General features: G+C 40.1%; 1 protein-coding gene across 8 annotated transcripts in view; it reads left to right on the forward strand.

The window, feature by feature from the left end:
• The window catches only part of LOC124175042 (transcription factor Sox-2), a 304,766-nt gene that overhangs the window by 181,828 nt on the left and 110,295 nt on the right, over nt 1-12,643 (forward strand). For 5 of the 8 annotated variants that reach the window (XR_006869067.1, XR_006869069.1, XR_006869068.1 and 2 more), the window contains one exon: nt 2,989-3,062. The exons of 2 other annotated variants lie outside the window; for them this stretch is intronic. The gene's annotated coding sequence lies outside the window, so the exon portion shown is untranslated. Of the gene's footprint in view, nt 1-1,788; nt 1,801-2,988; nt 3,063-12,643 lie in introns of those variants that run through there. One more of the 8 variants, XR_006869072.1, reaches the window with a different exon arrangement.

The following is a 12,643-nucleotide window of genomic DNA, read 5'->3' on the forward strand; positions in this document are numbered from 1 at the left end:
AGCTGCCCGAGTACTCACATGGGTCAGTTTTAGGTCATTATTCCGAAAAAATTCATCCTCGCGCAAGCTTTCTACCCCTGCAACGAATTTCGTTCCGTTTTATGGTGTCCTTTTTTGGCCACGTTTCAAGATCTTGAAATTCGACGAACACGGAGATTAGAGTCGTTGCACGGGTACACGCGAAAAAAAATTCCAGTAATCGTTACGACAAAGGTTTAAATGTTGATTGAATTATGAAGTACAAGTGATTATTTTTAGAGTGATTTTAGCTGTGAATTGTACATTTTCCGAGTATAGCAAGGTTGCGTCTATACGTCTAAGGTTATGCCTGGATTAACATGTGAAAAGTATCTTATCCAGAATTCGGTCCGGCTCTATTCCATATCAGTTGTCAACAAGAAAAAGTAATGTTGCTCGACTTTTAGGTCTGTAAGTCACTCCTGCTAATCCCGATCCCGAAAATCGTGTCATCCGATTCCGATTTCTCGATTTTCTCGATTCTGACATCGGATAGACATGCTTCAAAAACGAGGTTGAATATGGCGATGAAATACATTGGATTTCTTGGGTTCCACATATTGTGGCAAAAATTCGAGTTTTGTGAGCATTTTCAAAATTACAATTGGCTTTTTTGAGCCTTTATGAAGCTCGCACCATTCTAGATGTACTAGATGAAATTGATAGATCTCTAAACTGATCATAGAAAACTGATGATTCAAACATTTTTTTAACGGTCCATCGATGTCAAAAATCAAAGTTTTCAATTATTTATTTTTCCTAATTTCTATTCTGCTCCGAACCGGAAACGGTTCCTCAAATTCAACGATTTCCTCAAGCTATACTATTCAAAACTTTTTGCAACTGCCAGATTTAACTTTTGCAGAAAAAAATTGATCAAAGATCTAATGTAATTTTTACAAAATTAGTCAATACGTATGTCGCGACTCTATGTGTTTCTACACCATTCAAAGTTACGTATGCAAATGCATGCATTTTATGCAAATTAGAATTCCTTGCCAAATAAAAAAACGTGATTTTTTCAAATTTTTTACATCTGTAAATCAGGCCGATTTTGCAACAGTGAATTTGATTTTAGAAAAATCGTTATGGAAGTAGAAAACAAATTAGGCCGTCAGAAAATTTTTGGTTGCTGTGTAATTAAACGACGTATTTAGCTCATAATAACATATACGAGGCTTTCCATGATAACTCGATGAATGATTTTCCCTCACCCGTCTTCAATCAATTCCTCCAGCCGTTAATTTTGTCAGGATTAATTATTCAGATGCATCTCAACATCGGCCTTTTTCGAAAATTCTAACAATATTAGTTACTTTTTACATTATTTGTACTATTGAAGTACCAGAAAACGACGTGCAACTGTAAACATTGAACTGTAACGTAGAAAAATATATCAAAGTGTTTAAAAACAAAGAAATTGTTTTTTTGTATTATTTTCGAGTTCAATAAATTAATAATTCTTATTGATAATTCGATTCTTTGATCATTATGAGGACGATCACTTGGTGAACTTGAATATTTCGTACGGTGTTCAATTTGCGAATACCGGCTTTTAAAGTTGAATATATGGTTTTTGACCAGCTTTATCGACATGATGTACAAATTATAACAATCCTCAAATTAGTATTTGTTCAACTCACGCGCATTCGGGGTCACCGAAAAAGTTTCCCTGCGGCCCGGATGCCATTCTCCGTATCTTTACATCCTTCAGTTATTCTACTCTAATAGCACCGCGGTTGCCACGGGTACGTAAGGTAAACACGCCAGGAACACGAGCGAGTGCGCATAGCAGGCTGGGGGCGATGATTTGCGAAACGAGCCCTTCCCGTCGAGGACGTTTATCGAGTGCATGAATTAAATTACCGTTTTATTACCCTCGTAAGGAGCGTACATCTACCTATACATCCGAGCCGTGTCGGTACAGCTCGCTTTCCGCACGCATACACGTGTGTATAATATAAAGCCGTATCGTCGCGCTCGGAGAAGCTGGTTTCAAATTGAAGATTAATTACTCGCGCGTAGATATGCAGGACGAGCAGTGCGCGCCTACCTTCCTCCTCGTTTCGAAGCATAAGCTCGGTCAGGATTGTATTTTTTGGTCGTCGAAAAGCGCAGCGCAAGACACGTCCCTGTTTTATCGTTCATAATAATCACATTATAAAATATTGTAACGAACTAGGCGTTACAGAATAAATAGAACAGGTTTGGTGAGCTCGTGAAGCGAACAAACAGACAGCAAAATTAACGGATGAGAAAAAATGCTTCAATGACAATGCGTGTCTACAGTTTAAAGTCTGGAACAGGACTGTTTTTACAACAATATTGGTTGACGCAGAAACCTTGTTCACTTGTGACATATGAAAGTTTTTATACGTATTTTATCTGCAACGATTATACTAGATCAGAAACGGGGGCAAGAAGGGTGATTTCACCCTTTGTAACAATATATTCATACCATGTTTGGTGAACTCAATTATTCACGATAGCATTTTACACTTTTTTTCGCACTTGGAGTAATGGAATTTTTTCAAACTTTGAGTTATGATTGTAGTGGTTGCAATTGTCTTTTCGTGGTCATTGAATTAAAAGTTCGGAAAATACTGAACTTACAACAGATGTTCACTCGTTTTGATTTCATTGTACGCCCTACTGATATCTAAATTTTCCGACCTTCTACCAATATTACCACATAAGCGTGTTATATCAATTCCCGAATTTTTTATCAGAATTCATTAAACTCCAGAAGAGTGTGAAATACAATTTGCTCGCTTTGTCGGCACTCCGACATCCACTCGAATGGAAATATTTTCACCCTCAATTCCTCTGTTACAACTTTACCGAGATTTTCAATCTGGACATCCCAAGGTTTTCATATCACAAAACCCAATCACGATACAACATCACGATTAATCATAAACTGTATAATACACCGCTTGTATGAAAAAAAAAAAATCTTTTCATCTACAGATACGCGAATTGCGATGACTTGATCGAAAACTGAGCGCAGGTGAGAAAGCACTCTTCAACATCGCTACCTACAAGTATGTATGAATTTGTTTCTAAAACAATCCTAAATCATGACAATTAACGGTACAATATACCCGTTGCATTGAAAACCTGACTTCATCTACACGTATCTTAATTCCGTAGACAAACATTTTCAAGAGCCTGGTTCTCCTAAATTTCCCTAATTCAAGAATCCCATTTCCCTCAATATTCAAACTCACCAATCATTAAATCGATCGAACTCAATCTGCAATTGAGCACAAGTGAGAACCACCTACATAATCCTCCACTTACCTACCCAAAATCATAATTTTTCCCTATGTTAATCGTTGTCCCGTGAGAGCCACGTCGATCCAGCGAAGCGCGGAACGCACCGCGGCTCAGGTATTTCCGATCGTCAACGGAAAGTTAGTTGAGAGCCACTGCTCGCGTCCGGCTGCCCTGCGTCAGGGGATGTTGCCGGAATGGTGGGGTGAGGGAGGGGCGGACGGGGAGGGGGTTGGGGAGGGTAAGCATTCATCGCGATGCAGATGGCTTCCAACCCTCGCGCGACCCTACCGATGCGATGCTGCGTGTAACGCGTCGCTTCTGTGTGCGTGCGCCTCATACTGCGAGCACCACTGCGAGCGAACGGCGCGACGTCGCTGATGCGATGCGCGTGGGCATATGAGTGTACAGAGGTACACAGCTCGTAGTTCCTATGCGCGCCGATTGCGCTCGTGTGCGCCTAGGTATAGGCACGTATCCACGCTCTCGCGCTCTTCTGCGAGGCCGTCGCCTCGCCATCAGCTATTTACCACCGGTATTGGGTACATACATACTGGCCGTACTCTGTACGTTCGGGTATGTTTGTACATAGGCGCAGCGCTACTCGCTGCGGGCATCGCCGAGCCTCATCTATACGCACGGTAGGTTCGTTGGTACTTGGGTCTACGTTTTGCATACATGTACCGTGCACTTATATTGTATAACTGCTGGGCGCGATTGGGTGCCTGGGATTTTCCGTAATCAACAATGTTGTTGCAAATAGGTAGTGAACATCGTATTTCCAATTTTAAGGAGAATAATGAGACGCTTTCGGTATCGGTATACCTTATTCAGCTTGTTATAGGTGTACTCTGTGACTTACGACGTGGTATTTGGTGACGGTACCGAAACATCGAATAAGAGCACTCGTGCGTGTTACAATCGTTGGAACAATCGATTTCAAGGCCTTTCAATTATCTAACAGGTTCGAAGAAAGACCCGTGAAATTTAATTCGCATGTTTGAATGTACTTTTCACACTGGTAGAAGTATAATACAACTGCGAACAAATGATCTTGAAAAATATTTCCGTGGTATCCATTTATATCAAGTTTACAAACTTCTGTAATGAATATAAATATATGGCAAGTATATATCCACTACAATCGATAGTATGTTGTATAACGAGGAGGCAAACTCGGTTTTTTCGTGCCGCGCGTAAGTTTGCAATATGAGTCGTGGGTCAGCATGTATACGACCCGAAGATGAACATTGCAAATATACGAGGTGAAAAGACCGTTGCCTACTTGTTGTACAGGATTCTTTATGTAACAAGAGTATATTACGCATTTTTTCACGAACCACGAAATTGAGGTTAGGGTCGCGCAATGTCAGATTTCTTTACGACAGCGGATCTACTTTTAACTTTCAGGAGTTAGAAGCGATCTTTTTTGTACTCCGAGCATGCGCATTCGCACGCAAACTCGCTCAATCGTCATAGAAATGGGTAATTCGTGTACGGAAAACACGATCGCATTATATAAATATTAATTTCAAGTCTTTTTGGGGTATAAATGCTGGTCAAGAATGTGTTCCAAAAATTGATTAGCAATTTTCGAGCTTATAGTACTACGAATGCTCGTAACCTTCGCCGTTTTTAGGCTGAACGTAGTGCAGACAGTGCGGAAACAACGGTAAAAGTTCCTGTGCACGGTATAAACGAATACTAACAATTTTCCAAGTGGCTCCGCGACCGTACCCAATCGTGTTACCAATCATTCGGACACGTTGCCAAACGGCATAGTCATTGTTATATAAAATAGCCGCAAGTAAATCGTTGCTAAGCACCATGCTTCGTATATGTTGTAAAAAATTTGCGATATTTTTTCTTCAACATCAAATCAATCGCGGTTCATACATACCTGTATATAACATACTGACCTCTGCCTAATTGCAATTATTACCAAAAAAGCCGCATCGCACGTACGATCGATTTTACCTGCAACGCTCAAAAGCCAATGATAACGAGCGCGCGTCGTTACGATGTAATTTTGCGGCATGCTCCGCACGCTGCAGCGTCCCGTGACCACCTCTCAAATTGAAAGTACTCAACTTTGGCGCCTCACCTCCTCTCTCCTCGAATTATAATTCGTCGTGGGGATTAACGAACGCTGAATGAACATACGCGCTGTATACATATGTATATTATTCATCCGTTGCGTGGGCATAACGTACACGCGTGCGCACACGTCTAATATACCTATATCAGGTATACGAATGTGTAGTTAGTTTTATTCGAGTTTATTCCAGGTCACAGAGACTGCGTATACGTATACAAATCATACATACTGTACATATGTGTACATGCACGTATATACGTATACGTACCCGCTCTCAGCCCTTACAAAGAGAAATAGTCCCACATGCAGGGCACGCTATGTGCACATAGAGACGCACATAAAATTCGGCGGAACGGATACTCGAGGACTCGGTTTCGCTCGGTTTCGTGCACCCCGTAGCGCCCCGCCATCGTCCTTACCTGTCGGAGCGATCCGCAGTGACGAGGGTCTCCCCAACTCCAAGCAAAGGCACCAGATTCGAGCTGAGGATCTCTCCCTCACGGATCATCCGCCACTCTTTTGCTTCGAGGATCAGTGCTGCGTTTCCGAGAAATCAATCGACGCGCACTGCGCACCGAATCTCATTCCCTACGCACCTCGGCTTCCGTTGATTATGTAAGGTATGCTTATCGCTAGCCGCATATATGCAGGGGGACCAGCTTCCGGAAAGTCCGTACGAGACTTGTGAAACTCTCGATCCTGCAACATGGCGTCCGGTGGTCCTGGAAATGTCCTTGAACTTTGCTTGTCCTTCAAGAGTCCTGGAAACTACCCTCGAATTTTTCTTGTCGCGTGGAAATATTCTGGAAATGTTGTTCATGAATTTGTTACGGATTTTTTACTGGACACCGTTTGCAGGGTCAATTTGAGTATGTATGTTTTTCACTTTCTTCCTTCCTTCAACCCTTCTTCGATGCACAACCCTTTTATTTTTTGTTTTCCTGATACAATATTCCATGCATGGATAAGCATTGTGTTTTTTTCTAATGGAAAAATTAAAATTAGCGAAATACCGGGAAAATCAATATCGGCACACATCCGGGTAATAATCAGGACAGTTTACTCAAGGACGTCATAAATTTATAACAGTACGAAAATCAAAATGGTTGTAATCAAGGGATCTCGTAAGTGACTGAAATACTCTTTGAAGTAATGATTTGAATCGAGATATCTGAAATCTTTGGATAGATCATCGCGGATCACTAATTATAATCACACGATGGTGCTGAAAAAATGGTGTTACAAGTGCCGGAAATCATGAAAAATCTTGTAAGTCTTGCGGTGAAAGTCAAATGGTTCTAATTCATCAAAATTCCACTGACTTCTTTTTTTTTTTCATCAAACTTCTATCTTATCGCGTACTTTCGATGATTTACAAGTGATTTTTATCGATAACCAATGATTTCCCGGAATTCCAGGATTCAAATCTAGTAAATCAAATATAATGTTTGGACCTGTTTGGAAATCAATGTAAACAACTTCGTAACCTGAAAATTAACGACAATCACGGTTTAACGCGATGGAAATCAATAGGAAGCAGTCGAAATCGAGGTTAATTGATCGAACTAATTCGTTTGATTCCGAAGTGAATGGCCCCTCGCGTCAAAGGTGTTACAGTTAATGATGAGAATTGCGAATGAATATATATAGTGAACGCGCTTAAAAGCCAGTCCGTGTCGGAATAGTGAATACAGCAATAGAAAGAACCCCAAGAGACGCGTAGCAATTGTTATGAAAATGTAAATAGCCGGGTGATCAGACCTGCAGGCGACGAGAGTGATGCGAGTAAAGAAAAGAAAAGAAAAGAAGGACCCGGCATAAGCAGAGCTAGTTGAAATTGGCATAAATGAGATTGATACGAGTTTAACTTACTGGGGTGAGGGGAGAGTGGTCGCGACTCGCACGCCCGGTCCTTCAAGAATTTTTGCTGCAATGATTCCAGTCCCTGGATCCCTGGATCCCTGGATCCCTGAACATTGTCCGCGGAACGTGGACGCGTCACCGTCGCGTCAATCTCACGATTAACTCGGCATTAAGTGCTGAAGAGTGTGGGGGGAAAAAACAAGTCGGGTGCACGCCTCTCGATTATCCAGAGAGCGACCGTTAGCCAAGCCAAGACAAACTTATTTTGGTACAGTGCTTTCCTCGTTATAAGAGAGCGTCGGGGGATCAAGTTCCGAAAACGCCTGATTCCGAATTATTTGGTGGCAAAACTTGAAGCGAAGAAATCAAATTTTCTAGAAACAACGCAGTTTCGAACGGTCGAAAATCCGGCGGCTCAACGTTTCGAAATGCAAGTGTCGGAAAATTCAAGTTTCGATCAAGTAAAATTCCGAAAATCAGAATACATTCAGTAATATTCACACAGCTCAATTTACTCGACGAGTGGGTGTGAAAAAATCCGAAAAACCGAAATCAGAATTACCAGGATTCCGAACGTAAAAATGTAGAAAATTCAAAACAGAGAAAGCTCTAAGTGGTGAAATTTTACCAAGCCAGATATTCACAGAACTGAAAACCTTTGATCATTCGTTTTCGCACTTTCGGAACTTTGAGCGTCAAGTTTCGGACAATTCGAAACTTTGATGTTCCGTCAGAGTTTTATTTCTTTACTTTAAGTTTCACCAAGAAAAAATTCGGAATTTGACGCATTAGAAACTTTTCAAATTCGAGATTTCAACACCGCCCCTGTCAACGCGGTTGGGGGAATAGAATTCCAAGAAATTCGTCGCCGGATCGTTTCCCCACAACTGACCGGAGACCTCGGGAATCACAGTCACGTATGTATAATAATTCGGCGTCTAAACACGTATGACTAATCGCAAACGCTCGTTCGCTAATAACAAGATGTCCGCAATAAAGTTGGGAAACCTCAGGTACAAAGGTACTATGGGTGTAGCAACAAAACAAACCGAAAACCCGGGTAAAATTTTGCGAAATCGTGAAGTCATATTAGAAGTTAATGTAATTAGCCCGGCGACAATTTGAGTATCCGAAGGAAATTGCGAACACCTTACGCAGACCGAGTAACAAAATAAATTTTACGACCAGCTTAAATTACGCGCGGTACGAATACTTCCAATTAGTAATGTCTGGCGAGCACGCATCCCTGCAATAAATATCGGGCCCCTCCGGCGCCACCTTCCCGGCTCGCCTGACCCCCCTGCAGGTATATCACGGTTAACTGGGCCCCTCTTACGCAACCGAGTCTCGAACCGACTGCTCCATCACTCGATGATCGCGAACTAAACCGGGCCGTTCCCACCTTGCTACTCGATCGACGCAGGCTCTCAACTTGAAAACTGTTCACTCTCTCGAACACGGAGAAAAAAAGTTCGCTGGATCAGGATATGTTAGTATTGTGTAGTCACAGGGAGAATTTACTATCTGCTTCATTATTTTCGTATAACGCGAGCATTTTTTACGCGTTTTTTACGCCTCTTTTCCGTACGCAAAGTATCCGTTTCTATGACGGTAGAGTGAGGCTGCGATTGCGCAAGCGCGCGGACCAGAAAAACGCCGCGCGTGCGCTGTCGCGAACGGATTTGACATTACGCGAACCTAACCTCACTTTCTTGATTCGTGAAAAAACGCGTAACATACTCTTGGTACACATAAGCAATCGTGTGCAAAATACGAGTATATTATTTATCGTGAATATGTTCTCCATTCTTCGTTGTTGATGATCTTGCACCGCGAAGCTGAGCCATTTACTTGGCAATCGAACGAATGATTTCAATTCGTTAGCATTAAGTTTCAATCACTTCTATCTTGTCATGTGAGTTTCCTTTGTTTATCATTGGTATTTAAAGTTAGATCTGATTTTGAATAACGTCAGAACTCGTTAGATGATTCTTACCTTTTAGGAATCGAATAGAATTGGATAGAGTTACAGAAAATCACAACAAATCACTGTAAATTGTCTTTGACGCTGGGAAATCATTAAATATGAATGAAAATTTTAATTAACGCAATCGCGCGATAAGATAGAAATCAATAAAATGTTAATGAATTTTAAATCATTAATTTGCGCGTTTACCGCCAAACTTGAAACCATTTCCATGATCGCCAGCATTTTCTTCACCGTTATATTAAGTGATTAAAAATATGTTCCGTAATGATTCCGACTAGTATCTCGATTAATTCGTACGTTATTCCAAAGAACATCCAGGAAATCAAATAATTCCTTCATTTTAGATTTTACTTCCAACTCGTTAACTTATGACTGTCTCAAGTAAGCGGCCCCTCGTAACAATGCTAGTTTGAAACTTTAAAAAGTTAATTCAATCCTGAACATCTCTTCGAATAATACATATCCGAAAATAATTCTGAAATGCGACATTTCTGAACGAATCACAGACTTTCCGTAAAATTAAACTTCACAGGATTTTCAGAAAAATATTCAGCATAAAATTTTCTCTGCATCGTTAACTTGCAACTGCAGCTTAACTCACTGCTCGAGTTATCAAGGGCCCTCAGCATTCGCGCGTGCAAATTACATCGTCACGACTTTGCACGCGACGGTTGAACCCAGTCGAGAGAATCCATAACGGAAGAGGTGTGGACAGGCTATCATGTTACGACTTTCATACGGCGTTTAGCAATCAGCTGTAATGATGCAGCAGCCGATTCGGACAGCTCGACGTATGCCTGCCGCTGCTGTTGCTGCTACAAGAATTATCGACGTTAGAAATTTATACGGCTGCATTTTTAAAACGCGTGTCTAATGGTACAAGGACGTATCCGCCAAAAGGGTGAATTTGGTGCAGGTAAACGGGCGTATAATTTTAATGAAAAACACTCGAAACGCATATCTATATGCTAAAATTAGCCGAAAAAATTAATAAAGGTAAAAGGCCTTATGTTCGGTGGATACGTCCTTTCGGGACCAAATTATAGTTTTATTTAACAAATTTATAAATGGAAAAAATTTATACGAGTAATTACGCGAATATTTTCTAAAATATGTCAAAAATGACATTATGGATTGTCGCTGAGTAATTTTTCACGCAGTTATTGATTAGGTGAAATGAAATAAAATACCTGACAGATCGAAAATGAGTATCATCAGTTTTTTCGACTCTTGTTCTTCTTTTTTTTTTAATTTAATGGGGCAACCGGACATATTGTCCCAAATGACGTGAAAAATTCTGTGTAAAACGTGGATCCGAGTAACAAATACTCAGAAAGAAAAATTTAAAAAAAAAGTAGAATTTACGTAGCTGAGCTATGCGTTTTTCTTACTGAAATTGCATGATAAAAATATCGAATGAAAAACAGAATTATTTCAAATACAGCGGGAACAGCACCATTTAATCTTTTCTGACTATTATTGATACTAATAATTAACCCCGGTACAACTGAAATATTTTTCTAAGTCATTTAATCTTTTCAAAATGTATTTTCAGTACAGAAATGCAAGTCTGAAACAACGAAGATTAATATTTTATTTTTCCATGTACACTAGCTGCCTCTAAATATTTTCCGAACGGATTCAAATTTCAAGATGATTTTTTTGACATAATTTGGAACAATATTTTCGGTTGCTCCGTGAAATTGAAAGAAAAGGTGGAAAATACCATTCAAAAATACGTATCCACCTACTTCAATGATTTATCCTTTCATCACGCTGCCGATTTCGTATTTGAAAAAAACTAGTCAATCTAAAATATAAAAAATATGTGTATTGCATACACGAATGTTTTCAGTCGATCAATTAGTTTTTAGGAATAATTTTATGACGTAAGCTTAAAAATTTCCCTGATTTTTCAAAAAACTCTGTCAAATGCATTTCCATTCGTGTGCCGCTCAGCTATTTCCCTGAACCAATTTACTCGTTATTTAAGACAAAAATGGCGCTTTTAAATTTTACTGCCCTAGGCTATAGCTTACTAACCCTATTTCCTCATTCGTTTCTGTATAGAGATTGTCTAACCATTCGTAAGTAGAAAATAATGGAAAAGGGGTTCCAGCCAGGTTTAAGAAAACAATCATATTTGGAGGGATTACTGCAACGCAGTAAAATGCCCCAGCTCTATATTGAGCAAGGTACGATAATTGCCCGTTTTCGACTTGTATAATTTAGCAAGTCGGGTAGGTTATATGACTGATGAAGGAATTTAAATTGCCATCGTCTTCGAGCCCAATTAGGACAAACTCTGTGGGTGGTGGAAAGCGTGACTCATACGCCGAGAACAGCGTAATTACCCGAACATAAGGAAACTGTACGAACGGTCATGTTTTGGCCAAATCAACACCTTTGAAATTCGCCCAAAAACAAGTGTGATATACTTTTACTTGCGGTCAATACTACAGAGCAGGATAGATCGACCCCAAGGATCAAGCAACAAACATATCCATGCGGATGACTAAGCTATTACTAGGAATTACAACTTTACCTATTGCAAGGTTTCGAACAATACTAAGAATAATTGTAACTGTTTGAAATTGAAAATGTATTGAAAAAATGATTTTTTTCAGAGACTTGGCCGTTGAAGGGTTAGAAAAGTCTGATAAATATCTTCGCATTCTCATCGCATCTCAGTTTTATAATACTACCAATCTTTTTCAATATTTATTTTGAATTTTTTTGCCCTTGTCTATTCATTGATTATACATTAATTTCCGAAAATTCGAAGATGCTCGATACTTTCGGGCAAATTGAAATTGTTTCGGATTGATCAGACTCGCTAACTCTCTAAATTTGAATCAGTGAAACTTCGCTGATTCCCACTCTCATGGAAAACACCAGTGTATACAGGGTATCCTGAGAAAGTTGTACATTTTCGAACAAGGAATATTTTAATTGAAACAAAAATGTATGATTCCATTTTAAAAAACTAAAAATTCTTCATGTGTCCCCCTCTGAACCATACAACTTTTGTTCAATAGGACAGGCCCGATATAGCCATACCGGGTTTTCAAATTTCCGAAAAATTCAATTCTCCAGATTTTAGAAGGGGTGGACAGGTGGTCTGGGACACCCGGTATATCTTGGAGATCCCAGCCTTTGGTTCTGGAAAGGTACTAGAAAAATTCTAAAGGCTTATGCTTTGATTATAATATTGCACATCGCGAAGTTGTTCGAATTCAAATCTCCGGCACAGTCGATCAGCTGCGATCGCTTTCCGTCCAAAATCAGATGCGTAACGAATTTGAGTTTGCGCGGGAGAGTTCAAACGGGAGTCTCTTCAACCCTTCAGAGCACCGGCGAATCACAGCCTCACAAACCACGAGAGAGAGAGAGAGAGA

Source organism: Neodiprion fabricii, chromosome 2 (genome assembly GCF_021155785.1).
Source record: "Neodiprion fabricii isolate iyNeoFabr1 chromosome 2, iyNeoFabr1.1, whole genome shotgun sequence".
Classification (NCBI taxonomy): Eukaryota; Metazoa; Arthropoda; class Insecta; order Hymenoptera; family Diprionidae; genus Neodiprion; species Neodiprion fabricii.